The sequence below is a fragment of the Dasypus novemcinctus genome, chromosome 3 (genome assembly GCF_030445035.2).
Source record: "Dasypus novemcinctus isolate mDasNov1 chromosome 3, mDasNov1.1.hap2, whole genome shotgun sequence".
In the NCBI taxonomy this organism is placed as follows: domain Eukaryota; kingdom Metazoa; phylum Chordata; class Mammalia; order Cingulata; family Dasypodidae; genus Dasypus; species Dasypus novemcinctus.
The window spans coordinates 136637032-136652429 of NC_080675.1; the positions used below are offsets into that span (position 1 = coordinate 136637032).

General features: G+C 40.7%; 1 protein-coding gene across 7 annotated transcripts in view; it reads left to right on the forward strand.

The window, feature by feature from the left end:
- TLN2 (talin 2) overlaps positions 1-15398 on the forward strand; it is a 476435-nt gene that overhangs the window by 131536 nt on the left and 329501 nt on the right. For 3 of the 7 annotated variants that reach the window (XM_058294297.2, XM_058294301.2, XM_058294304.2), the window contains exon 3: positions 1345-1500. The exons of the other annotated variants lie outside the window; for them this stretch is intronic. The gene's annotated coding sequence lies outside the window, so the exon portion shown is untranslated. The remainder of the gene's footprint in view (positions 1-1344; positions 1501-15398) is intronic. 7 annotated transcript variants of the gene reach the window in all.

The window sequence follows — 15398 nt, forward strand, 5'->3', positions numbered from 1 at the left end:
AGTGATCTGGTTTTTATTTTATATTCGGTAATAACATTAAAACAAACATGTTTCTCTGTGTCTTCTGTTCAGATGATAGTTTTGATTCACCACTTTTTCCTTTTTCCCCTCTTATTTTGCATTTGAATCTTACTTAGCTTCTGGACTATACTCCAAGTTGTCTTTAATCTGGTTTACATTAATTTAAACTTATTTAAAAATGTACTAGGGAATCCTGACACTTAAACAGTCCTGTGGGTTCATTTTAGTAAGCAAGAAATCCTGTTTAGCCAGTGTTGTTCCTACAGTTTGTGTCCTGTACTTCCTCCCACTGGAGCCTACCTGCCCTCTAATTGGAAGGTGGGGGTGGGGAGCACAGCTGGTAGGCGGGTCCTCCGGGGCTTGGGCTCAGCTCTGCAATTTATCTGGGTGGTCCCAGGCTAGAACCCTTTCTGGACTTTGAAAACTACCAGTTGACTCTGTCTCATTTTGTGCACAAACATTAGATGATAGATGAAGGTCAGTCTCCCTCTTCTACATTTTGGGTTTAGGATTCATTTGTGACATTTGTAGGGAGCAAGTTAAGGAATTCACTACTAATAAGTAGGGATTGGTGAAGGAAATTTTCCTTAAACTCAGTCTGTAACATACAGTTATGGGAAGCGGATTTGGCTTAATGGTTAGAGCATCTGTCTACCACATGGGAGGTCCAAAGTTCAAACCCAGGGCCTCCTGACCCATATGATGAGCTGGCCCATGTGCAGTGCTGCTGTGCACAAGGAGTGCCGTGCCATGCAGGGGTGTCCCCCGTGTAGGGGAGCCCCATGCGTAAGGAGTGCACCCCGTAAGGAGAGCCACCCCGCATGAAAAAAAAAGTGCAGCCTGCCTAGGAGTGGTGCCGCACACACAGAGAGCTGATACACAAGATGATGCAACAAAAAGAGGCACAGATTCCGGGTTCCGCAGACAAGAATGCAAGTGGACACAGAAGAACACACAGCAAATGGACATAGAGAGCAGACAACTGGGGAAGGGGAGAGAAACAAAACAAAGCATACAGTTTAGGATCTTGCCTTCTTTGGTGGTGGTGGGTGGTGGGTGGTGGTGGTGGTGGTGGTGGTGGTTGGTAGCCTGAACTTGGTCCTTATGCTAACCAAATATCACTCGAATATTCAAGCCTTGAAGCTAATTACATGACAGCCAAGTCCATGACAGATCTAGGATCATTCCTTCATTATTATTTTTATGTATTTATTTATTTATTTACCACCCACCCTTCTGTTTTTGCTGTCTGTGTCCATTTGCTGTGTGATCTTCTGTATCTTATTTCTCTTTTTGTCTTCTCTTCTCATTTTTTCTCTCTAGGATTCACCAGGATTCAATCCTGGGGACCTCTGATGTGGAGAGAGGTTCTCTGTCACCTGTGCCACCTCAGTTCCTGGTTTCTGCTGCACTTCACCTTGACTGTCCCCTTCGTCTCTCTTTTGTTGCGTCATCATCTTGCTGCATAAGTCAACTTGGGTGGGTACTCAGCTTGCCGCATGGACACTGGCTTGCCATGTGGGCACTTGAATGGGCACTCGGCTCACTGCACAGGCACTGACTTGCCACACAGGCACACTTTCTCTTCTTTTTTTTCACCAGGAGGCCCCAGGGATTGAACCCGGGTCCTCCCATATGGTAGGCAGAAGTCCCATCACTTGAGCCACATCCACTTCCCTATTCTTTTTATTTTGTCAAACCAATATCTCTTGACCATTTACCTTTACACAGACATTGTCCTAGACATGGGGAAAACAATTTTGAACAAGATCTATAAAGATCAGCCCTAATGTAGTCTATACCCTGGGAGGAGAAGTTTCTTGGTACTTTTTCTCCTGTTTTCACCAAATGTCTTTCTCCAAGGTCCAGCTCAAATCCAGCTGACTATGATTTTGCCTCTGTCCTCTGATATCATTTGTGTGTGCTGCCCATTCTAGTAGTGTGGTCACTGTATGTGCCAGAGCTTAGGTTGTCCTCCAGAATCTGGACTGTGTCATATTTTTTTTTGGGTGTGGTGATAGGGGAAAAGAGGATCTCCCATGGGGCCTTAAAGATAGGAAATGCTCAACAAATATTTATTGAGCACATGCATACCTGCATGAGATCATCGCATGGGTTGTTACTACAAACACTGGACTGCAATTCAGCTCTTCAGACTAACATTTTGAATTCCTAGGAACTGCGCTGAACCTAGGAAAAATGAGAGTCCTCCTGCCAAGAGACCCTTTAGGTTGTTCCCGGAGCATTTCTAATTTGAAAGCTGTCTCAAAAGTGGGGATAGTTTTAAATTGCCAGTGTGTTTGAAACAAGCAGCATTGTCTCATGACCTTTTTTAGGGTCTTGCATACTTTGATATGGCAGAAGCAGGCATTGCTCTGAAGTTATAAATAACTATGCAACTTGAGAGTTTGACTGTAAGGCCCCAAGTTAAAACAGCTGATTTTACTCCTACTGTAGAGCAGAAAAACATCTTTTTGAAATCATGTATGAGCAGAGTGGCATTCAGACAGGATATTAATCTTCCTAGAAATTAAACCAGGAAAGCAGAATGCTTCCTCTTTGTCCCCTCCCCTCTTTTTTTTTTGGCTTATGTATTTGTCATTTTAGCATATGTGAAATGAATGAACTACATGATATTTTTTGCATTTACTAGGACAAATGATTAAATGTCTCCTCTTCTTTTTAAACACTCGCTGAGCAGTGTTTAAGTGATTTAGGGGCTGGAAGGGACCTTAACTCCATTGTCTAAAGAGCAGATCCATAAGATGGTGTAAAAGTAAAAAAAAGTAAAATAAGGGTGATATTTTTATGAAGATAAATGAATTCAACAAAGAATTGCCTTTTATTAAAAGAAATTTCCCTTCCTACTTTTTCAGTGTCAAGCTGTTTGACTTTAAATGAAATGATAATTTGAAGTTGTTTTCTCAGGTGAGGACATTAAAGACAAATTTATCAGTCATCCCAGTTTTAGAAGGGGTGGGGATTTTCTACTATGGAATACCAAAGTCTAGTAAGCATGCATCTAGTCAAAAATCCTATTTGATGCTTAAGTTACCTGCCTCCCACCATCACATCCCTGTCAAATAGGATGTTTATGCTGGGAAGCCCCTGCTTCATGGTAGCAGCCTGGTCCTTACTGGGGCAGCTCGGACTGAGAATGGAAAAACATTAGTGTTCTGTGGAACTTTCATAATCATAACCTGTGCAAGTGCCTGGGAGCCAGAGGACAGGTGGGTGGGGAAAATAGGGGGTGGACTTTGGGTCAACTGTTTGATTCTATGTCCAAAGCAGAAATGCCCATGAGCTTATGTTAATGTCATGAGTTAATTGCATGGTAATTAAGTGCTAACATGGTTGATCAGAGGAAACTATAATTGAAGCATAATGAAATGTGGCATGCTTAGTAAGCAATTGAGTTGTCTGCCCAAGGATGTAGGTTTTCCTGGACAGGAGAAGCACAGATGTCTTTAACAAGCTGTTCTTTGCACAGTTTTGCCCTTTTGTCTTCTAAGGAAGATAGATGAGTTATTACTCTAAAATAATGAGCCCACTCCCATATTATACTTGAAAATTGGAGTCATAGTTTTATATGAAATAGTCCTTATTTTATAGCATTGTACTTTTGGCGTATAGAATATTTACTTGTTATTCTTGATAAAATTTCAGGTTATTTTGCTGTAGATTCTTTGGCTCTTTCATATATTTATTTAATAAGGGGGGTCTCTAGGAGTAGGGCTCCTTATAAATACTCCATAGCGTTTCTTTGTTTCAGCTTTAATTAGGTGTGTTTGGTAGAGATGAATGAATATACCATCTAATCATAGTGGTAAATTTAAATATATGATGTTTTCTTCTGCATGAGTGGATGTTTAAGCCCTATAAATGATCCTTGAAGCAAATGCTTTTTAGAAAAAGGAAAAAGAGGGTGGGGGTGGGGGAATTTGATTTAGAAGTGATGAATTGGTACCAACTTGAAAAGAAATTTAGAGAAATAAAATTTATTTCTTAAAAAAAGATGATTTTACTGAGCAAATGATAAAATGAAGTAAAATTTTTTTAAGTTAGGTTGCTTAGTAGTCTTGAATACTACTTGAAAATATGGGTACAAACACTGAGCATTATTTTTAGTTACACAAATTTATTTTATGCTCATCTTTTCCTGTTAAAATTCTTTTTTTCTTTACATCAGGTCTGTATATAGCAATTGTTTATTCCTTCCTTCTGTGAATAAAATAATAACCTATTATATCTAAACAGGAGTCTTTACTTGATGCTCTTGAACCTGTAAGTGATGGTAAGAGTTAACACTTACATGGGTGGCACACCATAAGCCAGGTTCTAATTTCAGTGCTTTACTTATTGGCCTCCTAACAACCCTGTGAGGTAGGTCCTAGTCTTATCTCCATCTTCCAGATAAAGATACTAAATTACAGAGAGCTTAAAAAACTTGCTTAGGATCCCAAAGCTATTTAGTGGTGGAGCCAGGACTTGAACCCAGGTGGTCTAGCTCCAAGGTCTGTGATCTTAGCCTCTCCCCATTTACTTGTTATACTGATGATGGCTATGGAGAGTAGTTCAGGATCTTGGAATAGCATCTTAATAGAAATAGATTGACTTATTTTCTTATTTCTGTAAGAATTTTATTCTGAGAAATGACTCTTGTATATCATAGTTGGATAGAAGAGCCTGTTTGTTTAGCCTACCATGGAGTACAGCATTTGTTATATGTTATTCCATTGATGTAACTCTGTTTCCTTTATTTATTTGATAAATTTATTCCTGTGTTAATATTAATTAAAAAAATACCCAGTTAGCATCTGTTTGTCTTAGCAGACTTTTAAGGTTTAATAGAAGCTAGATTCCAAAGAATGATTTAGCCTTGATATCCACTTGTAACACAACAGTGGGGTATTGTATGTCCATCCCCACTGGTATTCTCAGCACATTTTGCCTGGAACCTGTGTGCCTTGCGGGAGGGGACTGGTCACTGCCCAGCCCCCTGAGCCCTCGCCCTGTAGCATCTCACTGTAATCATCAGTGCCAGAAAGGAAGGAATGAGGGCTTGCCAGGTCATGGCTGTCCATATACTTCATTTCACAGACCGGACCACTAAGGCTGGGAGAGGCTGACAGACTTGCTTGGGCCATCTCCCACCTCCCTGCTTGGACTTCCTTGAGAGAGAATCTAGTGGCTTTTTTTTTTTTTTTTCCATTAAAAAATTTTGTTGAACTGTATCATTCATGCATGGACATACATGAACAATAAGTATATATATAGTAGAAGTTGTGAGCAAACATTCCTATCATCATACAGGGCTCCCATATATCTCTCCCCACCACCACCACTTTGAATTTTTGTGAAACATTCGTTCCAAACTATGAAAGAGCATCCTCATAATATTACTAACTATAGCCCATATCTTACATTGGTGTATTTTCCCCCGAATCCGCCCGATTATTAATACCTTGTATGAGTATTATATATTTGTAATAGTTCATAAGAGAACATTTTCATATTTGCTCTGTTAACCACAGGATTTACTGCTCTATACAATCCCATGCTTTGTACAGTCTGTTCAAAGTGTATACTCAGTGACTCTCATATTCGTCACAGAGTTCTACTGTCATCATCACAGTCAATTTTAGAATGTTTTCATTACTCCAAAAGGAAAACCTCATACTTTCTTATACCCCTCCATTGTTTCCCTTAGAATTGATATAATATCTTCATTGCCATTGCTTCAAAAATATTACGCTGTTACTGTTAATTATCGCCCATAAGTTACATTAGTTGTAATTTTCCCATTTATCACTATATTTCTAGTGGCTTTTTTTTTTTTTAAGATTTATTTTATTTATCCCCCCTTCCCTGTTCTCTCTGTTGTCTGTTCTCTGTGTCCATTCACTATGTATTCTTCTTTGTCTCATTAGGAGGCTCCAGGAACCGATCCTGGGATCTTCTGGAATGGGAGAGAGGTGATTACTCTCTTGCACCACCTCAACTCCTGTTCTGCTACGTCTTCTTGTTTTCTCTCCTCTGTGTCTCTTGTTGTGTCATCTTGCTGTGCCCGCTTTCTGTGTTGACCAGCATGTCTGCATGGGGCGGCTTTCCCATGCTGGGCGGCATTCCACGCGGGGGAGACTTCTTCATGGGGCGGCATTCCAGTGTGGGCAGGCACTCTGTGGGAGCCAGCTTGCCCTCACCAGGAGGCCCTGGGCATCGAGCCCTGGACCTCCTGTATGGTAGACGGGAGCCCAGTTGGTTGAGCCACATCTGTTTCCCTCTAGTGGCTTTTATTCAGTCTTCCAATCAGGAAAAGAAACATTTAGATTGTGGTTTGGATAGGGACATTAGTTTCAAATTAATTTTGTATTTAAAATCTTGATTCTGTAAACTGTGTGAAAAATTTTTTCAATACATTAGAAAACTTTTAAGATTGGAATCGTCCCAATAATCATTATTTTCTCATTCATTTTGGTGTTCCTAGTGGCAGCCTTGGTTAAGCACCTTTCAAAGCAGAATCTGGTGAGCTGTGGCCAATATCTCAGATTGCCCGTTTAGTGTCCCTGCTTATGTAAGGTGCCAGCCCCTCAGGGTCAGCACGTGGAACCCACCAGGCCAAGTGGTTTTCCTCAGGGACACAGAAGAGAGGGTTTGGACCCCTCAATGTTGTACTGTAGTGAACCAGAGGGTGGGAGACACTAGCTTCAGGGTCAGACCAGGTGCCAGTTAGTAGCATTGTGGCTTTAAGCAAGTAAGTTAACCTCTCTGACATTCAGTTTTGTAAGCTGTAAGACAGGGACATACTGATGCTTGCCTCACGTAATAGTTGAGATTATCTAGGCAATGAAATGGCATAGAAATGTGTATTGATGATAATATATGTATAAATGTATGGGTCTTGCCCAACACATGGTTAGCCATGTTACTTCTTTGAGCTGGGCCTGGAAGTTAGCATGCCATTTAATTTGTAAACTATGGGTGTTGTGAGTAGGGGTCTCCCACTTACAATCTCCATTTCTTTTTCCTTCTTAATTCATACATGGTGAAGTTATGCCTGCCCTGGGGTGATTCTGTGACTGAATGTCTTCAGGCTTGCTGGCCTTGCAGGGCCGAGTGTGCATGCTTGGTCACCAAGCAGTGGGCTAGCCCTGCCTACTGGATGCCTCCGGGCCTCTTGGTCCTTGGAATGCCATTTTAAAAATTACTAAAATGTGTTTTTGTGGATGTGAAAGACGATAACCCCCAAAGATTCTGAAAACATGGTATAAAGTGATACCACATGCTCTTCTTACGTCTTAGAAAGGTAAGCGTGTTTTGAATGAAGTGTAGAAGTTAAAATGCACAGATTGTGCCTTGGCCTCTAGCCCCAAATGTATAGTATTTACAATTCTAAAGCACTTTGGCAAGAACTTCCTGCGTAGTTAATGGTATTGCTATTTGTTTTGCACTGACCATATCCTGTAGAGTGCTGGGCTCCACAGCTAAGCTCTCCTCTGTCTGCACTTTGGAGTGACCTCCAGCCACTGACCCCTCCCGTGGTTGTGCTGTTTCCAGCTGTTGTGAGAAGGTCACACTGAGGATGATACAGGCATGTCCAGGCAGCTCCTAGCAGTACATGGTTTCAGTGACATACGGACATAGATAAAATTTGGGAATCTGAGGTGTCTGTTTTTCATGTGTAGGAATGTTTCTAAGTTTAAAAAGAGGGGCTAATGAATATATAAAAATCACCCTCCCCCTTTTACCAAAAAAAATTTGCAGCACACACCTCTGGAAGAGTGGGGCCTAACTCTAGCTCTAAGCTGCCCATTGTAGGCTTGTGAAAATTTCTTTGAATTCTTGTTTCATTTATTTATTTTTTCTTTCTTGAAAATGCTTGGAATTTACATTCTAACCTATAGTCCATTTTATTTGCTTTAATGTAAAAGAGTATTTCTCCTCAAATGTTAGAGGAAATGTCCCTTTTATCCCATATCCCTCCCCCGACTCTGGCTGTCCTAGGGGAGTGCGTCCTCGTGTGAGAAGCAGAGTCCTTTCTACTTGCCACAGTGTGGCTGAGGGATGTTTTGTGGGTGAATGTGGCCATGCTTTCATGGAGGTAACCTCTGAAGGTAAAGGTCAGCCTCAGTTTCATTAATTGACCATTATGGAACTTCTGTAGCTTAATATTATCTAACTCAGGATGAGGCTATTCTTGTTTAAACCATTCTTTTGTGCCAGGTGGAATAAGCTACTCAGTTTTCCTGGATTTCTTATCTTTAGTTAAGACTAAATTAGGCCTTTAACTTGTCTTTAATGTCTATTTTGGATGTCTTTTTGAGACGCTGCCGTCATAAGCCAGCAGTAACCCTGATTGGTTTTGCCTGTCTTTGTAAGGCTTAGGACCAGATCCCCACCTTGGAGTGCCCTGGTTTTTGTCCTGTTTGTACCCTCAGGATCACCAGACTTCTGTCCTGGGTCAGAACTGGAAGCTGAAGGCCTAAGGTCAGTACAGTTGGGATGACCTTTTTAACATTTGCTACATCACCTGCTCATCTGGCCTTTCAGTGCCGTTCTGTGCTGTGGGGGTCTGCCATGGTAATGGGGAATTTCAGTCTTTTAATGGTGGAAAGCCTACATTTCACTGAAAGAACACCAGTTCTCAGCCCTCTGGGTCATTTTGTTTTCTCTTCTCTTTGAGAGGCTCATTCTGGGTATCCAGCATTGTCTCTTGGTAGAAAAAGCTCTTTTTTTTGTTTTCTGTTTTAAAGCTTTTCTCCATTCTTGGGAATACGTTGATCCTAAATAGCATGGAAACTCTTTCCAAGAAGACCCCAAAAATCACCCCCCCCCCACGAAAAAGAGTGCCATAGCGGCTTTTCATAACTAAATTCACTGTTCTGTCTTTCCCATCAAGATATCTATTGATATACTTTAAAAATGTGGATGGTTGGGGGAGTGGCTGTAGCTCATGTGGTGAGTGCCTCCTTCCCATGTATGAGGTCATGGGTTCAATCCCCAGTATCTCCTAAAAAATGTAATGGTAGTTGAACAGGGACATGATTTTCCCTTTCAGAATTTATATTTCCTTCCTTCTAATGAATGGTATTTGAAGTTCTGTAATTGTATTAGAGTGGTAGACATAGAGCTAGAGCTAACCATTGATAATTCTTGGATTCCCTTTGTATTGAGGTAAATAAATGAAATAAGGGGATATTTGTCTTGATGTGATTTGTCTACAGTATGCTTGGCTTGTTGGAAAAAAGAATGATCCTACGAAAATCCCCTACACTGCACTGCTATTTTGGGTCAGGATGTTTTGGAAAGAACACTCTGGATATCTTTAAGCCTACACTGATATTGTTCTCTTTTTGTTTGGTAATAATATCTGTTTTCCCTTTCATCTGGCCTGTGAAATGGAATGCTTTGTCTTTCTCAAATCCTCCTTGTCTTCCCTGTTGCCTCTTCCTAGCCCACTTTTTGACTGACAAAGTCATGCCAAGTCTGCTTTCCTGACATCCTGACTCAAGCATTCTAATTTCTCCTAGACCTTTGTGGTTGGTCTCCTAGCTACCAAGTCTCTCAGCACCTCCTTTTATGCATCTAACCTACCGCTGCAGCGTGAAGATTCCTAAGCCCTGCTTTCTTCCAGCTGCTCTCCCTGCTTCAAAACCCTCGATGACTTGAGTCAAACCCAAATGAATGATAGATAAACCCAAGTGGCCATTTAGAGTCCTTCTCACAAGACTGACCTACATCTTTCTTTCCCCACCCCACCCCATGTGTGCTTCAGCCAAAGTCCCCTTCTTACCCTTGTGCGTGTGCCATGTTTTTCCTTTGCTTGTGCTTATCTGCCCCTTTTCAGGCACTGATATCCAGCTCCAGTGATTCCTCTTTTGTGGAGCCCTATCTGGTCCATCTGCGCCTACCTCCCAGTTAGGTGGGAGGTTGTGTCTTTGTTGGTTGGCGTGTGGTCTCACAATAGTTGCTTGTGTCTTTCTGCTTTGTATTGTGGCTCCCTGCTCTGTTTAAAATGTTGGGTTTCCTTCATCTTTGAGAAGGGGGTACCTCATAGCCTGGGGTCAGTGTAGGGCAGGAGTATAGCCAATAGTCCTGTAACCTGGACTACTTCCTGCTTCTCACAGTCAGCTCTGTGCCTGGGGCAAATCACTTAATCTTCACTGGGCCCATCTGTGAAATGGCCCAGCACTCTTCCCTTGCAGGCTGATGATGAGAATGACAGATGAGATGTGACAGACATGTAAGGAGGGGTCTATCAGGGTGTCTGTACATGGGGAACACTAGGTAAATGCCAGTAGTTCTTTCCCTTGCTTCCAACCCAAATAGGGTATAAAAGAAGCTCTGCATGAAATTGGTGTTCAGTAAATAGTGATTGAGTTGCAAACCCTCCCAGAGCCCATGTGGCATTTTGAAATTCCAGACTAAATTGGCATCAAAGCCTGTAGCCCTGTCTGTTGAAGCTGTGACTCTGTCTCCATCTCACCAATTTCTCTCCTTACTAGGGCAGAGAATGTTCCAGATCTCTCACATGTTAGCCCCTTCTCCCCACCCTTACCTTTCCTTTAATTTGGAAGACATATCTTTCTACATTCTTGCTTAATACATGCATAAGTATTATGCATAGTGACTTACCTTTTTCTTACCCATCACAGATCTCTTGCAGGCTACTAGCAGAGTTTGAGTACATCTCCAGCCTTTCCTCAGTTCTTTTCAGTAATTCATTTCCTAGAGGCATTCTCTTTTTATTATTTAGAGCAAAATTTTTAATGGACTATAAATGAGGTTTAACCTGATTTCAATATATCAGTAGCATTATGAAAAAGTAACTATAAAACTTCCTCCATTGTGTAAGTGAAATATAATTCTGCTAAAAAAGGTCAAATGTCATATGCCCTTGAGAAAACTCCCCAATATTTTCCCTTTAAAAGTATGTATGATGTGTTTCGAACAATTTTTTTAATGTGGCTTTGTTCTCTCAAAGGTCTTTCATAAATTGCGTTAGGCAGATGAGTTTGTTTAATTAAGAGTGGTAATTAATTCAGAAATAGTCTTTAGCATATAAAGCATAATCTGACCTTCAAGTACCCTTGAAGAGATTTTATCAGTTCATGGGAATTGACTTTTGACAGAAGGAAGGACACCTAAATTGTATCAGTCAATATGGTGTATTATTTCAAAGCATGGAAATTAATTCTGTGTCAGGTTGTGATTATAATTGGAGCATCAAAGACTTGGAGAGTTGTAAATTGCATTTAATCTTTCAGCAGTCCTTAAGTGAGTATTCAACAGATATTGTCACAAAATAATTGGCATTACTAATGAGAAGGCTTAAATCAATTATCTTTATCCTGTTGGAGTGTAGAATTAAACTGGGGTAGCAAAAACTCTTTCCCTGAAGAAATTGCAAGATGCATTATTCTCAGATACTGCATTTATGCCAGAAAGATCAGAAATGTGAGTTTAGGACATTTTGACATGTACAGACCTGGATTTATGAGCACCTGTGACACTGAGCTAGTCTCTCCTCCCGTGGGCCTGTTTCCTCATCTGTCAAATGAAGCTTCTGAGCTAGAGGAGATCTGAGGCCCATTCTATAGCTAAGATTTTATCATTTCTATTTCTCTGAGTTTTGTGATCTGCTATTTAAATCTGTGTGGTAGATGGCTGTCCCCACTCACCCTCCCTGAAATAATTTTAATCCCTGTGAAAAGGAAATTTACTGCATCAGTTAGCTCAGCCTTATGCTCAGCTTTATGTCTGTGAGATTCTCATTGCTATATAATAATCCATTGTGTGAGTATATTACAATTTTATTTATCCATTTTACTGTCGATGGAAATTTGGGTAGTTTCCAGATTTCCAGATTTGGGCTGTTCCAAAAACCACAAGTGACTTGTGGTCTTATTTTCCAGTATGCTGTGTACAGAAAGTTAAGTTTTTGTCTTTCCCCTTTTCTTTGAGATATAACTCCTGCAGAGCCCCATTGTTTGTCAAGTTGAGTAAACTTTTCCATGAGAGTTATCCCTTATGGAAAGGATTCTAGAAGACTTGAAGCATCATTACTCATATAGAGGAAATTATCCTTGGACTTCTATGTGTGTAGACATGCTCCCAATGACTAAGTGATGAGTGTTATAGAGGAAACAAGCCCTCATATGGTGTTTGACTTTTTTTTTTTAATCCTATCTTCATTTTAACTGCCCTGCATACATATGTTTATATCAGACTCTGCCAATTCTTCTGGCAGTGGACAGGTTGTAAAGCATAAATAAATCTGCAGGTGTACTTGACGTTCCTCTTGTAGACACCCCCAACCTTCCCTACATGTGTTGAACTTGCTGCCTGCCAGTTACGCTTGCTGATGGAGCCTCCCTGAAATCCATGCCTTGCTGCTGTGGTTCCCTAAGGAGCTTATAAACTCCTGATTCAACAAGATCCTGGTTTGGGAAGGGCAGCTCCAATATGACACAGCTGTGACTCTGTGGGAGCCGGTCAGCAATGGAGGTAAATCCAAAACTGAAGAAATTTGAGAATGGGACTCTACCTTGCAGATTATTCAATCCAGCCATTTCATTTTACAGATGGAGACGTGGGTTTAGGAAGGTAAAACGATCTACCCAATGAATCCATGTCCTTTTCCACTGTTTGTGTTGCAGCTTGTCTTAAATTATCATTGATTGATTGAGGGTAGGAAGGTATTGAAAGATGACCTGGTTCAATTCAAATTTATTAGTTTTTGGTAGTGAGAGCCTTCAAATTAGAGCCAGAATAATATGGTGATTTTTCTGTTCTCTCCTTTTTGTAAATGACACACAGCATCCTTCCCAGCTTGGTTTATGTTCGCAGTGTTTTAATGTGGGTTGTTGGTTTATTTTGGTCCTAATCACATTAAGCTGACATCTAGTTAGGAGTTTTGCTGCTTTGCCTGAAGAATTACAAATTTTACTGGAGATTTGTTTTGACTGCAAATAAGACAAAATTTCTCTATCGCCATTTGTGGAATGGTGTTAGTAGTGACGTATAATTATCTCAAGTTCTTGGATTTCAACATGGGCACAAGCTTGCTTCTAGACAGCTGCAGTGACCTCGAGATTCAGTCCCTCCATCCCATTTCCTTTTTCCCATGGCTAAAGACCGGGAGTTCTCCTGCCCTCAGTACCATCAGTCTCTGCAGACCAGCTTACTTGGACCGAAGCTCTGGTAGGCAGGTGATCAATCATATCGCTGCTCATTTACCTGATGCTATGCAGTCATTCTTAGGAGCTGTGCCTCTCATTCTTTTGATAGCAGAAAGGCTTTATGAGTAATTTGTATAGAATTTCAGGTGGGAGACAAGGTAAGCAATTGCAATAATAAAGAGGCAGAATTGTGTTTTGATAAATTTGGTCCTGAGTTTCATTGCAAAGGAGTAGATAGAGAGGAGGGAAAATGGGTTTCCTTTGGACCATCAAGTGATGCTATTCCTCTGTGAAGGAGTGTATCAGAAGATATTGCCCAGCTACCCCCTACTCTTTGATTGTGTGGTACCTCTTCACTCTTAATATTTCTTTGGAGAACAGTGAATACGGATGAATGAGCTAAGATTTCAGTGGAGGGTCGACGTTTTGGAAACCAAGTAAGATGATGTAGACAGTGAGAAGACACTGTTATAATTCAGAGTATACTATACCCCTTTCTCTTCCTCCCATTTTTGTCCTTTCAGAATCCCCCTTTCTGTGCCTGTGCCTTTCCTCCTTTAGTCTTTGTTTGTCCAACCTTAACTGCTCCTGAGGCTTGCCCCTCTCCCTATGTCCTTTTCCTTTTCCTTTTTGCCCCACATTGTTGTTAAAAGAAAATCACAGTAAAGTTTGAAGGGTTTGTTCTATATGGAATAACATTTGAGGTTTCATTTTTTAAAAAATAACTTATTTAAATCCTTATAAATGCAAACATAAAGAAACTGCAAGAAAATCTTTCTATTTTTGTTTTTAATTTTGCTTGGGGCTATGGTTGTTTACCTACCTCATTTTGTTGGTCAGTGGAGAAAAAAATGAAGTGATGATTGCTGTTGTGTAGTAAATATGAATAATTATCCCCGCCTACAACACTTTACTTTTGTGCCTATTTTTTTATTTCTTAGCAAAAATAACTTTGCCCTGGGGTTGTATGAGGATCCCACTTATATTCTAAAAAAGTCAGACACACTGCTGATGTTATTATAAGAAGATTGGGAAATTCATGGCTTACCACCCTACCCACTGGGAAAAACAAATAAACAAGCTGTTATATGGAAATACTGATCTGATGGTCCAAAAGTTTATTGAACCTAGTAGACAGTGGTGTGCTTCCTTTCATTTAAAAAAAATTATTGGAACAATTATGGGAGACTCCGCAACTCTGTCTTAGCTCTCCTACTTACTTACTTTATATGCCTGGACAAATTACTTCAACTATTAATATTTAAGTCTCAGTTTTCTCATCTGTAAAATGGGAATAATGATTTTACTTATCCTTGTGCTCCTAAATGGAGTGAGAGTGGATATAAAGCACTTATTTGCATTGGGTAAACACTGGTTAAATGCTGGCTAACAACTCGTTATTAGTTACTTGTGTCTGTGTTGGGAATTGGGGAGGTAGTAGTAGTATAAAACAGACTGGTTCAGATTTCACAGTCTCCAACTGCATAATGTTTTGCAAGGTTTTAAACGTCTCTGAGCCCAGGTTCCTCAACTGAAACTTAACTTCCTATTTGCCTCAGAGTGTTTTCAGGACTCAATGGGATAATGTATACAAAAGAATGGTACACAACAGAGAGCCAGTGAATGTAATGTTAGTGTTGCCCTTTTTATTTTTAAAGATTTATTTATTTTTATTTAATTTCCCCCCTCCCCTGGTTGTCTGTTCTTGGTGTCTATTTGTTGCGTCTTGTTTCTTTGTCTGCTTTTGTTTCTTTGTCCGCTTCTGTTGTCGTCAGCGGCACGGGAAGTGTGGGCGGCGCCATTCCTGGGCAGGCTGCACTTTCTTTTCACGCTGGGCGGCTTTCCTCACGGGTGCACTCCTTGCGCGTGGGGCTCCCTTGCATGGCACGGCACTCCTTGCGCGCATCAGCACTGCTCATGGCCAGCTCCACACGGGTCTAGGAGGCCCGGGGCTTGAACCGCGGGCCTCCCATGTGGTAGACGGACGCCCTAACCACTGGGCCAAAGTCCGTTTCCCAGTGTTGCCCTTTTTAGTATGAGGTAGCAATATAATGCTTAAAGAATAAATAAATGATAACAATTACTGGTAATATTTAAAATTATTACATGTACCAGGCAGAGTTCTAAGAGGGATTCGTTAGATGTGTTAACTTACTGCAACTTCATAACTATTCTAAGAGTTAGTTACTAATAGTA